This window comes from Euprymna scolopes, chromosome 24 (genome assembly GCF_053919585.1).
Source record: "Euprymna scolopes isolate OS-2025 chromosome 24, ASM5391958v1, whole genome shotgun sequence".
NCBI lineage: Eukaryota > Metazoa > Mollusca > Cephalopoda > Sepiida > Sepiolidae > Euprymna > Euprymna scolopes.
Window position 1 is genome coordinate 62,434,183 of NC_136505.1, and position 18,422 is coordinate 62,452,604.

The 18,422-nt window shown below is 33.2% G+C and overlaps 1 protein-coding gene and 1 pseudogene across 4 annotated transcripts in view; both read right to left on the bottom strand.

Moving 5' to 3' along the window:
• The window catches only part of LOC145246744 (F-box/LRR-repeat protein 2-like), a 423,804-nt gene that overhangs the window by 377,924 nt on the left and 27,458 nt on the right, over nucleotides 1-18,422 (bottom strand). The gene's annotated exons all lie outside the window — the stretch shown is intronic.
• Nucleotides 2,797-2,914, bottom strand: LOC145247086 (5S ribosomal RNA; annotated as a pseudogene).

Below are 18,422 nucleotides of genomic sequence, written 5' to 3' on the forward strand. Positions count from 1 at the left end.
TCAGTTGTGAATCTGGTTAAAAGACAACACGAGATACACCTACATCATCGAATTCAGTATGACCTGATTAGTCATTTTTTTAAATGTAATATTCACTCACTTGTCATCAGTAATCAAATTAGTGTATGTGTGAAATTACTTAATAGTAGTGGTTTCATCAACATTGAAAATTAAGTCAACTTTCTATTGAACTACTTAAGAAAAAAAGAGTGGATGGGTCAGCCAAAAGAGAAGTTTTAAAAACATAACATTTAAACCAGTATTTTGTTATGCATGTCTCTGTATTACTCCGTAGGACTTCAAAAAGAAAAGTTTTTTTTTTTTGGTCTTTTTTTGAACAGTAATGTAGAAAACTTTAATTGATCAGTTCGTAGCATTAATCAGTTATTAAAAAATTAAAATTGCCATTAATGAAGAAGCATGTCAGCCAGGTTTTCAACTTTATACCTAAATAGCATTACATCCGATTTTTTTATATCAAGGCCTGAAGGTCACTCAAGGATAAGGTAATGAGCATCAGATCCATTATACAACATCATAATAATGGGCAGTGATGGAAATTGATCAGATTTTGATTTAAGAGGACGGCTGATCAAGAACTTGTTTGCATTAGACTTTAAAACGACCACATTGTAATCAGCTGGGTAGCAGTCTCGTAGTGTACAATTCCAGCTGGGCAGTTCTAGGAAAGAAACTTTATTCATGGAATTTGCATTTAGTTTTAGGCACAGATAGAGAATAAGGAAAATTGTTTGCAGTGGTTGTAAATAAACGAGTACTTTTGAATGATTTGCAGTAGAGGGGGAAGGCCATAAATTGAAGCTCAATCGAGCACTTGTCATAGAAAATAACCATAAAGTAGTTTTAGGTTTTTATCTTTGCACCAGGTTATTTGCAAGAACATTATGGCTCTCACAATTTAAAACATTATCTTAGAAAAATATTTCATTCTTTTGTCACAATCAGCTTTTTTTTCTTTTTTTTTTTTTTTTTACTTAGGAAAATTAAATAGGAAAACAATATTTAGAGCAATTTAAACTGGTTAAGAAAACGGATTTATCTCTTAGTGGTTTCGTATGCTCGTTTTAATTCAACATTGTGTCATGATGTTAAAAAGTAAAATAAAAAAAGTTCAAACGAAAATAATATTAACTTAAATATAATCTTTGAACACAAAACATTTAACAAACGAAAAAACAAAAAATATTTTTATTGTAGCTTCTGATTAAGTCAGAAAACCAGGGAGGTGGATGAGAGTATTTAAAGTAGTTTAATTATTCACAGAAATCTCAAAAGCCGTTACCTTTAGTTACCAGGTTTTAAAAAGGATTTTATCAGTTGGATTTATAACCTTGGATCATGCTGAAACAGACGTCAAACTCATGTTGACAAACCAACAATCTATCAAGTTAGCACAAAAACTTCTTATAGAATGTGCCACCCAGTATTAAAATATTCTAGAACCCTCACAATCTTCCTAGAAGGTTCTGAAGAGTTCCAAGACCCTCTGGATTTTTCTAAATCTTTCTATGATATTGTAGATTTGTGGAAAAAAAACATTTCTGAAATGAAAAATAAGACCTACAGGGTGATATAAAATTGTGTCGCCATAGAAAAGACAACAGGATTCCATTTCCGTTTGATGAAGACCAGTTTATTAATTTTTTTTTTTTTTTGCTGCAAACCACCAACTAGTTGGCCAGTTGTGTACAAATCCTAAGAGTGATAGGAGTCTTCTATCATGTCTGAAAGTGACAATGTTCAACAAGCTAGATTGGAGATGTTGCTATACAACTCATACTCTCTACCGATCCAAGTATGACAACAAGACCATTGCCAGCAATCTCAAAATGCAAATCCAGACGGTTCAAAGTTTGAGGGCACAACTCAATGAAGTTTCCATCAACGTTTATGGTCTTTCATATGGTTTCAAGGCTACACCGTGTCACTTCACATCTCCGAAGTCAACTTGAAAGTCGACACTAAAGTGTACCTGGACGTACTGAAGAGTGTGGTGATCCCCTGGTGCAATCAGGTGGCTGCTAGCAGACTGGGTGTGGCAGCAGGAAACGACGTCAGCCCACACCCAAAGAGACTCAGGCTTGACTTCAGGAGTGCTACAACTTTGTTCTCTTCTGGGTCCCCTCCTCCCGACCTGAACTTGCTGGACTACTTCGTTTGGTCATATGTTGAGAACATCAACATGACTCCCACAACACCTAAGACAACCTGATAACAGTCATCCACCAAGTATTCGCTGACACTTGTGGAAAAGGCATGCTCCCAGTTCCAGACTTGTATCAAGGCGGTGATTGAGGCTGAAGGCGACTACATGGTACAGATATCAGGTCTACTACATAATCAAGTTACCTGAATTAATTTTTTCCAATGAAAGTTTTAAATCTGTTATGTTGTTTTCTTTATGACGACAAATTTATCGTTTCACCCTGTATATTTAGGGAAGAGAAATTAAGCCCTCATAGTTACAGAAATGAAATGTAGTAATGCGATTCAGAGCTAAGAATGGCAGTTTCTTGGAGCAACTTTCTCAAACAGCATTGAGAAGGGTACGACAAATACATCTCATCCACAGACAGCAGTTTCATCATCAGTGTGGTTAAACATCAATCGATGATGCCTCAGTCTCAAGAGAGTGGATACCACCTGTAAGGGTAGCTTCACATGGAATTGTGAGGCAAGGGTTGTGCAATCCCAACCACACCTCTCCTGAACCAGCATTGTTTGAGCAAGGGGAAATGCTAAACGACTGCAAACAATGCCGAGATAAACAGAGAGCACATACAGCACCTAGAATTCTCAAATGATCACCCATTTGAGTACTAACCAGGCTCAACGTTGCTTAACTTTAGTGATCTAAAGGGAACTGGTGTGTCACCTTGATTATGCTGTATATGGTTAATAGTAAGCATAAAAAACATTCATCCCTTCACCCTCAACTGGGCGGTTTTGTACAAGGAGACACTTTTTCGTCAACATTTTTGCACAGTCATACACACTTGCAATGACCAGCCTTAATTTAAACGGCAGCTAAGTCGTATGTCATGGTGGCAGCGGAAATTAAGCAGTTTGCTTTTTTTCATCTTTTTCTCCTTCACGTTACAGGTTTGATTCTGCCTTTTTTTTTTTTTTTTTTTTATTTCGAGTCTTACGTAATGGGATTTTGTTTCCTTTTAAAACAAAAACTGAATTAAGTTCGCTTAAACTTTTTTTTTTTTTTTTTTTACAACACCTCTCTCCACCCAGGCTGCATCTATTCTTTTTTCTAGTTGTATTGACGCCTTATTACACCACCTCTCCACACCTGGGTAACGCCGGGTACCCCCACTAGTAAGTAATAAAGATGCCCTTAGCTTCAGCATTTTACTAGAGTTTCACGGTTTTTATTCAATCATCTGAAGTGAAGCACCATGCTTTGGTATAAAACAATGGCTGCCACTGAAGGAACCGACTTAGCAATGTGTATTCATTTGTTTTCTTAATATATTAACATTTTTTTTCGATTACTCATCGTACGTTATTTCATTATACAAGTCTTAGTTATTTACTTTTGTTTTATAAGCTGTTATTTCTACATCAAAGGACAATTGTTTTTGTACTATATATTTGATATTGATTGTTCATTTGGAAATTTTAGAGTCTAAATAGCAAAACAAATTTGCTTATGTTTCTACATTTTGCAGGGGGGGGTGAGGATTGATTATTTACATTTGTATTCATCGGACTACGGTGCTTATCTGGGGTGTTATTTTCACTTTTCAGTCAATGTAACCTCCGACCTTCAGGTGTATATTGTCTAACTCTGAAATCTGCACAGAATTTCTCACAGAACCGTTTATCTAATCCACAGTCAGAGAGAATTAATCAGCAGAAATGTAACTGCTGACTATCGAGCAGTCTCCTTAGAAAAGTTTGTGTCAGAGATGTACAAGTTCATTTCACAAGGAATCTAGCTATTGAACTTAACTAGTTTCGTTTCACATATTTTCAGTTTTGTCTTACCTATGTGTTAAGTCAGTTTTGTGCCAAATATTGTTTTTTTTTTTTTTTTTTTCTAATTTTTTATTTGTAGTCAAGCTGCATTTCATTCTCAGTAATTTTTTTGTACATCATTTCGTTTCTTGTCCAAAATTTCTCTATATTAAATATAAATTTCAAACGTCTGTGAGTGTGTAACTTTCGATACCCGCAACAAAGACTGACAAAAATCCAAAAATTGGCCTAAAAGATTAATTCGTTGACTGTCAACTGGGCCGTTTTTCACAAGGAGGGGGGGGGTCACTTTTTTGTCAACATTTTTGCAAAGTAATCCAAAGTAATCATACGCTTTGCAATGACTAACCTTATTTCGAACAGCAGTGACGTCATATATCATGGTGGGCGCGGTGGCTAAACTGTTTGCTTTTTTTTTTTTCACTTCCTTTTCCTCTTAGCATTAGCAGTTCGAGTCTGCCTGCCTGCTTACTACTGTTTTTATGCATGCAGAGGTACTCCCTACTATTTTCATTTTTTTTTTTTTTTTTTTTTTTTTTTAGAGGTTTGGTCAATTTTTTTTTTGTTTCTCACTCAGTTCAAACAATTTTCTTTATGTCTCCATTACTTAATACCCTTACCATAAAACCTCTCCACACTCGAGCAATGCCGGGTACCACCGCTAGTATTAAATAAAAGAAAATACTGTATGATGTACATACTTTTGATGAGGCGAAAATATATTTAAAAAAAAAAAAAAAAAAAAAAAAAAAAATCAACTTAATAGTTTTACTTTTAAAGAAAATAAAATTTTATGAGTAACCAAAGAATGGCCATCTTGTCCACCATCTTGAGAATAAAACAGGAGGGCGGGGGAGGGGGGAGGAGAAAATTCAAACTTCCAAAATATGTTATAATACCTACGAATTCCCATTAATCACTTAAGTATTTTTTTTATAAAAATAAAACTTGATCAATTTACATGACTTTTAGACTATAATATATTTGTTTTCTCACAAGTAGATCGTACAAATTTTTTTTTTATATAGGGAAATTCTGGACAAGAACCAACATTTTAATTTAATGCTAAATAGTAGCCACTCAGATTCATGTTTAGAAGTAAAAACAAAAAGTTAAATCCTCTAAAAAAAAACAAACACTAGAATGGCCCCAGAAACAGGGAATCATTTTGCTTTGAATTTATATAAAATAACGCCTCCCACTGAATTCTAAAATAAAATCGCTTAAGAATGTAGGACCTATTTTTTTCAGGGAGAGGGGTGATTCAGCAATGGATATTAATCTACAAATGTGCCCACAATATCTAGTTCTTATCTGTAATTTTAGAAAGCCAGTACAACAAAAATAATTCTTAAAAATAAACATTTGAAACTTGGTTGATTATAAACCAATGTGTATTAAAAGAGAATAAACTGTTGTACTAGCTTTCTAAAATTGGAGATTTTAAAATTTAAACGATGCTTAAATCGTGGATAAAAAACATCAATTCATTTCATGCAGCCATGTGACTTCCTCCTGATTGGAACATTTGAAAATATCACCGTTAAACAAACAAAAAACACACGAACTTTACTTTTCTGGTGACAACATTCCACAAGGAAGGATAAAAACAAATTCTATTCCTGATAAGGGTATTATATTGCCGAAACTTAGTTGATTATAAACAAATGTTTATTTAAAAAAAAAAAGTTTCTTTAAATACAAATTTTTATTTCAGATTTAAACAAGTCTTACATAGAAAAAAAATTCACTGATCTAGTTCTTATTTTTTTTTTAAGGTAAAGAAAAAGGTAAAACTATAATAAGCAATAACAAAACCCAAATTTATCAAATCTAAATTTCTCCAGTCAAGAAAGTTCAAAGGTATCAACTCTTTCTGGTTAAGTGTCACTTGATTCTCTCAAGTTTTTAGGTATTCATGAAAAGTTTAAGTAGCTAACCACACCACTTAGATTTGGCATATTAGTCCTAAGTCTTTCAGACTGGCTAGACTACTTATCACTAGTCAGCAATAGTCACTTGTCAACATCCAATGTTGACACGTACACACCTTAACATTTATAATCATGGTCATCACACCATAAGTTATTTATAACGAACATGTTGAGGACTATTGAGTGTTGACCATTAAATTGACCCAACCTAAATTAGTAGCTTCATCTGCTACAGTCATTATTATGACAACGTCATCTATGAGTAAGAATTAGTGTTGAACATAAATTATTCCTAATTTTCTACAAAAGTAAAGAGTTATTAACAGTTAATTTTTCTTTTTACGCGAGAGTCAAGACTTGAAAACCATTCAAGGATAAGGGTTTCTGGGTGTAAGGTGGTCGGTAAGATAACATTAATAATGGGTCGTGGTGTAAACTAGGTAGAGGATGGCTCAATAAGAACTTCTTTACATTGGACTTGAAAACGATTATGTTAGTCAGCTAGAAAGTAGCTCCTTAGTATAGAGTTCCAAAAGTAGGTAGTTCTAGAAAGTAAACTTTGTTAATGAATTTTGCGTTTAGTTTCATGCACAAGAAAACTGCACGCCTGTGGAACTCTGTTCCGTCTGCCTGCTTCCTACCTGACTACAACTTGGATGTCAAGTCCAATGTTAACAAATTCCTAATGAACCGCCCCCTTAAGTAAACACTTTCAAATCTACACACTAACGTACTGTACTTGCAATAACCCTTATCCCTGAGTGGCTTCCGGGCCTTGAGAAGTGGTGACCACCGTGTAAAAAAAAAAAAAAAAAAAAAAAAAAAAAGACATGCAACTAGTAAATAGAATCAAAATCCTTATGTACTGGCCACCACAGGACAGAATTCGGCAAGATCAGTTTTTAATGTAAAATAAAAAAAAAATAAAAAATAAAAAATAAAAGCTCCCAAAAAGAGGCACTAAATTGGGATAAAAATTAACTCAATCTAAAAGAATTTCTCATTTACTGATAAGGAACAGGAAAGAAAGTATCAGAACAGATACTACATTTTGATCCTCGTCAAAAAGCAGTCCGATAGTAAAACGATCAATCTAGCAAGGAAAAAAATTTAAAAAATACACTTTCAGCCTGATCTAAAGGCTGAATAGTTATTACTAGGGCTGTGACAACAGCATATTCTTTTTATTGTTTTGACTCTTGAGTATATATCCGTTAATATACTATGTTTTTATATCGACAGATGTGGTTCTCGGTTGATTAAGTGTGTCTATGTCGGATATATACCCGGGAGTCAAAAGAATGAAAAGAATATTCTGTTGGCACATCCCTAGTTATGACAAAGTAGAAAGTGGATCTGAAGGTTACTTTGGCAGACCTTATTTTTTCCCCTCACATTCTACAAGCAACGTTTTTGACAGAGTGGAAGAATTGCTGTTTTCTGGTTGAAATTTATTCATCTAACATTTATCATTATTTGCTAGTTTTTGACCATATAGTATTTTTTTTTAGCTCCTTACACATCAAGTGGCTTCATGGTTTGTCTGGAGTGAAAAAATAAAAATTAAGAAATATAAACTTTTTTTACAGCGGATGTACATTTTGGGAACTCTGAAGCTCAAATTGCTTTGTTTCTCCTTGTCCATCTTCTATATCTTATAAAATAAAGACAAATTCCCCTCTGTTTTATTAGAAAAACTAACAAAAAGCATGTGAAAAGTTTTTGTCTGCATTTTTGGTCAATTTAAATATTTTTTTAATGTTTTTAAACGGGTTCCTAATTCATTAAATCTAAAAATTTAAACCAGTTTTTACTCTGATTACTAATATTAGAATGGAAGAAACTACCCCACACAGTTATAGCCTTTTTCCTGCAAACCAGTACACTGGCAAGAAGTTCTGAACAAATCTACTTAGAATACGTTTTCCACATTACACCACTATAATTTTCTTAATCTATCGTTTTGTATCTTTAATAAAATTGATTTTCAATGCTACATTTTTCCACATACAATCTTTTTTTTTTTTTTTTTTTTTTGCATTGCAATCTACTTTCCGACTCCTATTTGAGAGTATCATTTAAAACACAATCGCTATGATTTGTTTTGTAAAAGACTATACAAAGACGAAAAATAGGTGCTTTTTTTTTCACATGCATTGTACATTTATTTATAATGCAAAGTTTGTTTTTATAGACAAATTTGATTTTGCTACTAAAATGCACATCTGTAAGTAATGTCCATAAAAAAAAAATTATACAACCTTTAAAACTTTTGAACAGTATAATAATCCAAATACAGGATAAGATGCATTTAAAGAATACAATCTAATTAAAACATTGTTCTTAACATGCACCAACATTCACTAAAAGAATGTGAGACAGAATCATATACTAGCAGGACTTGTGGAAATTTCACAGCGGCATCTTTCATATATAATATACTGCTCTGAATGTTCATTTATCGTAGTAATCTGGTTAATGTGGTGTCAGAATATATCTGGTTATGATTTATCACTAGGGCTATGATAACAGAATATTCTTATTGTTTTGACTCGAGTATGTATTCGATACAGTTAATCAACCAAGAACTACATCACTATATAAATGCATAAAATATCAGCGGATACACACTCGATAGTGAAAACAATGAAAAGAAGGCTGTCCTAGCTCTATTTATCACCAATATTATAGGAGTCTGTGACATATTTCCAATGTATGGACGCCCAGCGTGAACAGAAACGCCACATTATCATTATACGATCTTTAAACAGAACTGGTACTACCCATGGAGTCTCGCCAGAAGACCAAGTATTTTTAGTTTCTTGTATGATCCATTTACATTGCGTTTTCAGTAATAGGAACGTCCTATTTATTAATATAGGGCAATAGGTAACATTACGAACATTAACTAATAGAAAATCTGCAAGCCAAAATTGAACCCAACGTTGATAAAAGACAAATGACGTATCCCACAATCCTTTGGTAACGTTAAATTAACACGGCATGTATTAATTGCCATCTCTTTAAAACAATGCTTCCATTTAATCTATTGAAAAATAATAAAAACACACATATGTATCTTATAACTCTTTATTTCGAGTTTGGCGTGTGTATATGTTTATTTGTGATGGGACAATTCCAATATTTTCCCCTGATTCCGATACAATTTCCGATTCCATTCTAAATTCCGATCCAATTACTGATTCTGATTCTTCATAAATTTCTATATATTTAACTATAATCTGATTGTTTTCAAGTCCAATGTAAACAAGTTCTTGATGAACCGTCCCCCTAAGTAATCCAATTTACAAAATTCCCACTAATGTTTACTACGCTATAATCACATTGACTAATGAATGCCCATTAACCCTTATCTTCGAGTGGCTTTGATAAGTGGTGATTCCTGTGTACAAAAAAAAAAAAATGTTATCACTAGGTCTATGATAAGAGAATATTCATTTCATTATTTTGACTCGAGTATATATCAGTTAATATCTTACATTTTTAGATAGAGTGATATGGTTCTCGGTTGATTAACTGTTTCTAACTGTGTCGGATATATACTCGAGAATCATAACAATGATAAGAATATTCTTTTGTAGCCCTAGTTATCACTTATCCTCCTTTTGAATAAATAGGATCTCCTGATTGAATAATTTATTTGAAAATCGTGACACGTACGTATGTACGTTTGTTAGGAAGTTAATATAACCCCTTCTATATATTCCTTTTGTCAAACAAATTCTTAACTCGAATATATCTATAAAAGTGAAAGTGTCTGTATCTGTGTGTCTGTACATTTCCCTACGCAATAACTCAATTTTAAGTCTACAGACTCGAAATTTGATATATAGGGTACTGAGATTTGGGAAAATCGATGTGATCGGTTTCGGCCAGAAATTTGGCGATTAAGGGGTCAAAGTTCAACGATTTGACCTTTGAGAACTCTACAAAACTCCGCCAATTTTCGGTCTAAAGACTTTAAATTTTAGAGATAGGTTCATTGGGCATGGATCTAACTTAATAACTTAATTTGAGCTCAAAACAATAAATTTTAAGGGGTCATAATAGGGGTCAAAGTTAAAAAAAAATTGACCACTTTTTTTTTTTTTTTGCTCAACATACATCTCCAAATACCCGGGCAACGCCGGACACCCATGCTAGTGTGTATATTTTGATTTTCAAAATTTAAATTTAACCACGATGAGAACAATGGAAATAGTATTCCGACAAACTAGAGAAATAAAAATGAACAAGCCAGTCATGTGTTCAATGTTTCGTTCCTTTTAATTTCTCTAATTATATATATATATATATATATATATATATATATATATATATATACACACACAATGCTATTTAGGTCTGAAGACCTAATTTTAAATTTTAAGATACTTGAAAATTATAGTAATTAAATAGAAATGTTAAAGGGTCAGAGTTGGAGTAGAGACACTTATTGATTTTCAGATAAACGCCAAATGCGCCTCAAGGGGCGCAAAACTGAGGATGAGCAGAAGAAAAGCATAAAATGTTTTTAACCAAAGGTTTTTATTATTAAACTGGGCAAAATCCATGAACCAAGAAGATTGTGCTTTTTCTATTCAGACACTGTTCACAGCTGTTGCAACTAAGAATCAGACGGGGAGGGACTTTCCCTCCCTCCCTCGCCCGCCACCCACCCCAGAATATACAATGTAAACATAAAAGGAAATAATGAATATTAGAAAAAATCTCGTGTCTAAAGTAGATAATTTTCGAACAGCTTGCAAAATAATTTCATGGAATTCATTAAAAAAATTATAGATTTTAATATTTTACACCATCTGTGACATTTTCTTGCTAGCTAAACATTTCAAGATATTCTTATGCAAATGTGATCTAATAAACTTTTATGATTTTACTAACAAAGTCCGTCTGTTGCTTCCAATATGAAGCTGCTCTTTAAATAGTGCAGCAGTTTAAGATACAACATTAGCATAGTATTATACTAGCAGGTCTACATGGTGTTGTCCTGGGCCATAAAAAGAAGTTGAAGTGTGTAATATTTTTATATTAAAATTCATCTCTAATTATCTCAATCAGTTTATCTCTCTTTCCTCTCTTCTGTTTCTGAGCACTTTTGGATTACTATATACTTGTGATTCGACGATTCTGATACAATCATCGATTCCAATTCTTTATAAATTGGAAATTAATAACTGTAAAGTTGTTACTTTTCCTGATTACAATAAAAATCATGTTAATCTGCATATATTTTCTCAAACGTAAAAACACTTGTTTGGGAAGTGATCTATAGAGTTTAGCTTTACTGGTAGTTTAAAAATCAATATATATTTTATTACTACCAGCAGTGGGATTTTTTCTTTTAAACAAAAATCAAATAAATGATAAAGGAATCGTTTTTGGAATCAGAAAATAAGGATTTTTTTCCGATTCTCAAAAGTTCTGGGGGTTTTTTCCGAATTCCGATTAATCGACTGTTCCACTTAGCAAATATAAAACTGCGGCCTTACATTTATTTCTCCTGTTCAGAGCGCTACTGAAACCCAACTAAACTTAAGGAAGCTAGTAAAACCAAGCTTTCCAAGTTTCTTGTCACCTTCTCCCTAATCCAGAGACAAGTTAAATAAGCTCTAAATAATTTTATAAGACAATGTCGATTACATTGAAATTACGTTTTCTTTCCAAATTATGGCAGTGAAACTATCCTCATCCCTGGCACAATCTGCTCCATAGTCCCCTTAGTGGTGCACTTAGAGATTTGGGAATATTTTACATAATACACCGTTAGATTCTATGTAGAAACCTTTATTTCTTGAGGTGTGGCGACTTATTTATACCAGAAGCTGTGTAATTTGTTTTTTGTTTATTGTTTATACATTTGCCCGTATCTAATACAACTACATTGTACAGAAAATAGATTACACATTTCCCGACAGTTTTAGATTTCCTAAATTTAGTATATTTTATATTGTAAGAAGAGATTGAAAACAAATATTAATTTGAATAAAATAACTTACGCATCAAATGCGCTTGAAAACCAAATCACAACATAATACTCCGAAATATATTTATGTTATAAATTTTAAACAAGTAAAATATTTGTTTATTTTCCTAATATGTTGTGATTTGGCTTTCAAGCACACTTGATGCATAATTGTTTTATTCAACTTAAATGAACATTTCTACATGGAACTCACACCCTTGACGAAAATATTCATTTGCTTAATATCAAGTGTAAAAAGAAAATTTTATCACTATATCCGACACTTCAAAGTTTTCAAATTTCTCATTTAAATTTTTTTTTTAAATTTAGCATTTTTAAAAAGTGTGTGACCATCTTTTACTTGAAATTCCCGTACGAAACTGGAGCACAACGCACGTGGACCCATCGAAATAGTACGTACATTTTTTCTTCTTTTCTTCTCTTCTACTCCGAGGCATTGCCTCCACCATAACACAAAAATGAGGGGGGGGGGAATCAGACCAGACTTCTTATCCTGAAGAGGCTATTTATTGGCGAAATACTGGACTTACAACACACAAAAATTTTTTAATGATTTTTATCATTATATCCGACACTTCAAAGTTTTTCAAATTTCTCATTAAAATTTTATTTAAAAATAAGTGTCTTCAAAAAGCGTGTGACCATCTTTCACTTTAAAAGCAATTCTATTTGTTTTGATTATTCTAACTACTGTTCTCATCTTGGATGTTATCACTAGAACTAAGACAACAGCATATTCTTTTCATTCTTAAGACGACTATATATCCGACACAGTTAATCAACCGAAAACCACATCAGTTCATATAACATAAGATATTAACGGATATAGACTAAAAAAGTAAAAAAAAAAAAAAAAAAATGAAAAGAATATGCTGTTGTCACAGCCTTAGTTATCACAACCCTTTGGCTAATGTAACCTTCAGGTGAGTCTTGTTAAATTTGGGAATCTGTACAAAATTTCTAACAGTATTCACAGTGGATAGCTTGCTCATGACCGGGCAAAAGCATTACTAGTATCGCCTGTACTGAGGATTAAACTTTCAACCTCCAGAAAAGTCACTTAAAAATGATGAAGTAACACATATCTATTGCGCCATGAGAACAGTAGTTCAAATGATCCGAATACAAATTACCAATCCTCTTTTCAAAAATTCCAAAAATTATTCACAATGTTTTCAGTCTGCTAAAATTTTTAGGCGCTTCTAAAATGACTTCATTCAAATGTTTATTTGCATTTGGACAAAATCTATGGTGCCGAATAGAAAGCAACAAGCATTAACAGTTATGCTAACGTAGAAACAAGAACATTAGTATAAACTAGAGTATCTGCTCGTTAAAAAGCAAAAAAATTAAAGACAACGATCGATGACTTCATTCTCTCAAGAGGTAAGGATAGCTGCACATGTAATTGTGAGGCAAGGGTTGTGTAATCCCAACCACACCTTCCCTGAATCAGCACTGCTCGAGCCTAGTGACATGGAGAAGTGCTAGGCGACTGGAAACAATGCCGAGATAAACGGAGAGCACCTACAGCATCTGGAATTCCCAAATGGTCACCCATTTTAGTACTGACCAGTCACAATGTTGCTTAACTTTGGTGATATGACAGGAATCAGTGTGTCAACATGAATTATGCCGTATATGAAAAGAGACAGCATTTTGAAATCAAAAAAAATTTCAATTTTTATTTTGATCAATGAAAAAAAAAAAAAAAAAAAAAAAAAAAAGAAGAGCTTGCCTGCATTCTTCACACGGGCAAATTTTCTGAAGTGATGTGGGAGAGAGACAAGTTTTTTTTTTTTTTTTTTTTTGTTATCTGACCGTTAGTACAAATTATTTAGATTCACAACTAATTATTTTAATAAAGGGATTATTATGCAGGTCTTAATTTCTTCGTCTACATGAATTATTCAAACTGTTCGTCACAAATTGTAAAAGCAACAGTTAGGAGTCCGTGTTATTCCTGATAATGGTGTTTTATTGCCGAAACGCAGTTGATTATAAACAAATGTTTATTTTTAAAAAAAAATTTTTAAATACAAATTTTTATTTCAAATTCAAACAAGGCTCACATAGGGAAAAAAATCACTAATGTAGTTCTTAGTTTTTAAGGTAAAGAAAAAAGTACAGGTGGAGGAATTCGAATCTAGCTAAAAGCAGGACTAGATACATACTACATCTTAGTTTGAAATTTCCATCTAATCAATTTCTTTAGGATGGAATCGGTTTGTTTGTTCTTTTCGCTCATTTTATTTGAAATGTTTTAATGACTTGAAGATAAAAATGTTCAGATGTGTTCACAACCAGGAAGAGTCGGAATGTACGCAACTCATTTTTAAGGTTCTCCATTATTCAGACAAATTCTTCATAGAAATTGCTTTTTTTTTTTAATCCAGCCGGGAATGTTTTAATTCTCGGCGATTTTTAATCGTTTTAACGTTTGTTTTATCTAATTTTCTTCATCTTTCCAGCGCCTTCATTTCCTTTCCTCTAGCTATTTCAAGGCTCAACAGAATTACAGCGATAAAATGATCTAAATACCAAGGACATTTTCCCGTTCTTACACCCAAAGTATGTTACAACTAACAAGTGTTGCTGAGAATTGATGATCATCAATAGTTAAAAAAAAAAAAAAAAAAAAAAGATAAAATAGCATTTTTAATAGGACTCCTTTCAAAGCCCGACTGCTATTCATGACACCTCTGAAAGCATAGCCTCCGTTCAGTCTTGAGATAATGGCTATCCCCTATAAGGGTGACTACGTATGGAATTGTGAAGCAAGAGTTGCATAATTCTCAACTACACTTCTAATTAGCAATACTTAAGTATTATAATCTTCAATAAGGCTGCAAATTTTCATGTTTTGTCCAACAGAACCAAAAATGTGAGCATTTCAATATTCAATTTGGCTACCAGTATATATATATTTCTGTGGAAACTTATTTTCTTATAATATATACCAATCCTTATTTAAGAAGCTCAATGTAATTACAGAGCAATATAGTGAATGAATGTCAAAAGACTATATTCCAAAGTTCATGATATGGACTATCTTATAATTTATTCCAAGACTCGAGTTTCACCCTCGTTTCGGTTCATCAGTTAGACACATCTAGACTCTGGCGAAACTCGAGTCTTGGGCTTCCGGTTTGTTGGCTTTCTTGGCTCTTGTGATCTGCGACGGGGTTTGGCTGTGGAAGTAATTATATATTCTCACACTTTCTGAACATATATATATATATGCATATATATATGACAGATATACCACCTTTTTGGCAATTCTTAACTACACCTCTAGTTTGACACTAATTAAGTAGTGCTAAGAAAATTCAGGACAACTGAAAACAATGCAGAGTTAGGCGGAGAGCACATACAACACGTGGCATTCCCAAATAATCACATTTTAGTACTGAGCATTCTCAATTCTCAACGTCACCTAACTTCGGTGATCCAACAGGAAAATAACAGATCATTTATCATACGTATTCGTACCTACATATCTTGTTGCCATATATTTATAAATGGTACACGTCTGCACACATATTTGCATCCACGAATGTATCTTTTCCTTCAAAGACAATATCCAATTTATTAAAACTTTTCAGAAGATTAAATATGGACAGTATAAAGAAACGCGCAGAGAAGAGTTTATGTTAGTTTGGTCGCATTGTAATAATGCAGGAGATTGTTTGGGTTTGATGTAGAACAGTTGAAGTAACAGGGAAGTGATAAGGATGGATTTGTGAAAAAGGTGAAGATCTAGTCAGAGATTCGATGCCGCCATTCAGTCTCGAAAGACAAAGGATACCCCTTATAGGGGTAGCTGTGTATGTAATTGTGTGGCAAGGGTTGCGCAATCCCCAACCACACCTCTCCTGAATTGGCACTGCTTGAGTCCAGTGGCAAAGAGAATCCAGGACAACTGAAAACAATGCAGAGATAAGCGGAGAGAACATACTGCACTTGGAAGTCCCAAATTGTCACCATCTATTAAAATTATTTTTTAAAAAAATCTTTTACTTATCAGATCTTACAAAACTTAAATTTATATATTAATGGCCTGGCAAGGCCACAGGGGAGACAACCAAGCAAAAAAAAAAAAAAAAAAAAAAAGCAGCAAAACTGAAGCTGGTCTTCCATGCAAATGTAGGCAAATTTGGGCATATTTTATTGGTTTGAAACTAGATTCTTTTTTTACCAATTGTCATAAAATATTTACCATAGAAGTGCTCGTCCAAGCTCCAATCTATGCCCCCCTCCCTCACCAAACTTTCACAAAAAACACTTGTCTAACTGAAACCACTCTTTATCCTAAACGTAGATTCCATGTGCAAAGCTTCTTTAGAACTGCACGCCTGTGGAACTCTTCCATTTACCTGCTTTCCAGTTGACTACAATATGGTTGTCGGCAAGTACAATAAAAACAAGTTCTTGATGAGCCGTCCCCTTAAGTAATCCAATTTAAAAAATTTCCACTAACGATTACTATGATATTGTCCCACTGACTACTGCACTTATTAACCTTTATCCTTAAATGGCACCAGGCCTTGATAAATGGTGACACCTTAAAAAAAAAAAAAAAAAAAATTATATATATATATATATATATATATATATATATAAAGCTGAACGTCTGTGTGTGTCTGGTCACAAATAGGCTCCTATATGGTTGACTATTATAGAAAACTGATCACATAAGGATAGATGTATCGAGACACAGGAATAGGTAGGTTTGATCTGGCATAATGATGATTCATTAAAATTGTGGGGTCTGCGTACGCGCCTGGTCCACAAGTAACATGCTTCCACAAGTATGGAAATAAAACATTTAAAAAAAAAAAAAAAAAAAACGTTTACAAGTGTTTTTGATATAGATGTACATAATACTTTGATAAGTATGTTTTAACTTAAATAGGGATGGTATAATAAAATTGTGGGGTCTGCATTCGAGCCTGGCCTCCATAGAATGGAAATAGGCACAAACTTTAATAAAGACTTTTCACATCTATCTGCGTAAGTATACTTTGATAATTATGTTTAAGTTTGAAGAAATATGGTATAATAAACTTATGGGGTGTTCGTCCGCACCTGACCTCCATAGAATGGAAATATGTCACAAAGTTTAACAAGGTTTTTTTAATATAGATCCACAGAATATTGTGATAAGTGTTTCAGTGCGAACAGGTATGGTATAATAAATTATGGGGTTTATCTATTTTATTTTTACTTTCATCATATTTTGCTTTGGTTTTGATACCCCCAAATTCGAAACTATCTCTTTACAACCCTTCCTTTACATAACCTATCATACTTTCATAAATCAGCGTCCATTTTCTGTAGGCTATTTTTGAACTCAGTCAACGAAGGGTACTTTTGCTAGTATATAACTGAAAGACCAAATTAACTTGCAATTCAGCAGAAGTCTTCACAAGACACAGATCAGATATTTTGTTAATTCTGGAACAATTCACTGAAATACCTATGAACCATGTGGAGTTAGTGATACATCATAGCTATAAATTTTTTATTAGATGGCTATAAAGTGACCCAGGGTTATTAATCAGAATTCTATGAGTATCGGCTGACCCAACACCACAACATACATGCGGAGATTTGTCACTGAATCACAGGATTATGAATTCTTATTTGAAGACATAGCATTCTACATAATTTATTCAAACTGTCCGACACAAGGTCAATACAAGTCAGTTATTGAAGTCTATAGGCAACTGCAGAGTACCAAACAGTGAAGCTGGCAGCTAAGAAAAGGTCAATTCTCTTCCACCAACATCGATATCCTCTTAAAGTACTTTAAGATCCGAATTGAGGGGCAAGAATGGATGATTTTCCAGAATAGCTAACAAAACTACGAAAAAAATAAAACAGAGGGTGAAAAAGTAAACCAAAGGCATGCCAAGTTATACTCTACTTACCTAGATAAGTTTTTGTTTTAACTTATTTTAAAGTTTTTTTTTTTAATATAGCTAATCTTATCGAATTAAAAAGAAAAACAAAATGACGGTCTCAGAGCTTCAATAATCTCTCAAAAATGGAAGCTTAATACTGATAGAAACGCGTCCAACAAATGTCAGCAATCATGCTGAAATCTAATGTTCTATTATTTTTTAATTTTTGAGCGATTATCGAGGCTTGAATGGGATCGCCATCTTGTTTTCCATTAGACACCTTCACTACCTATATTTTTAACTAAAACAGCTTAAAATAAGTTAGAACGCAACTTATCCAGGTAGGTAGAAGAGTAACTTAGCTTGCCTTTGATAACATTTTTTTTATTTTTTCACCTTTTGTTTTGTTGACTATTCTGGGGAGGGGGGGTCACTCAGGGATGCTTTCATCATATAGATAAACAAAACGTAAAGAAAAATATAAATTGTAAACTAGAGGACGGGGAGGATAATGAAGCAAAAGTTTATCCATGAACTGAATATGAAAAAAAAAAGAATCGATAT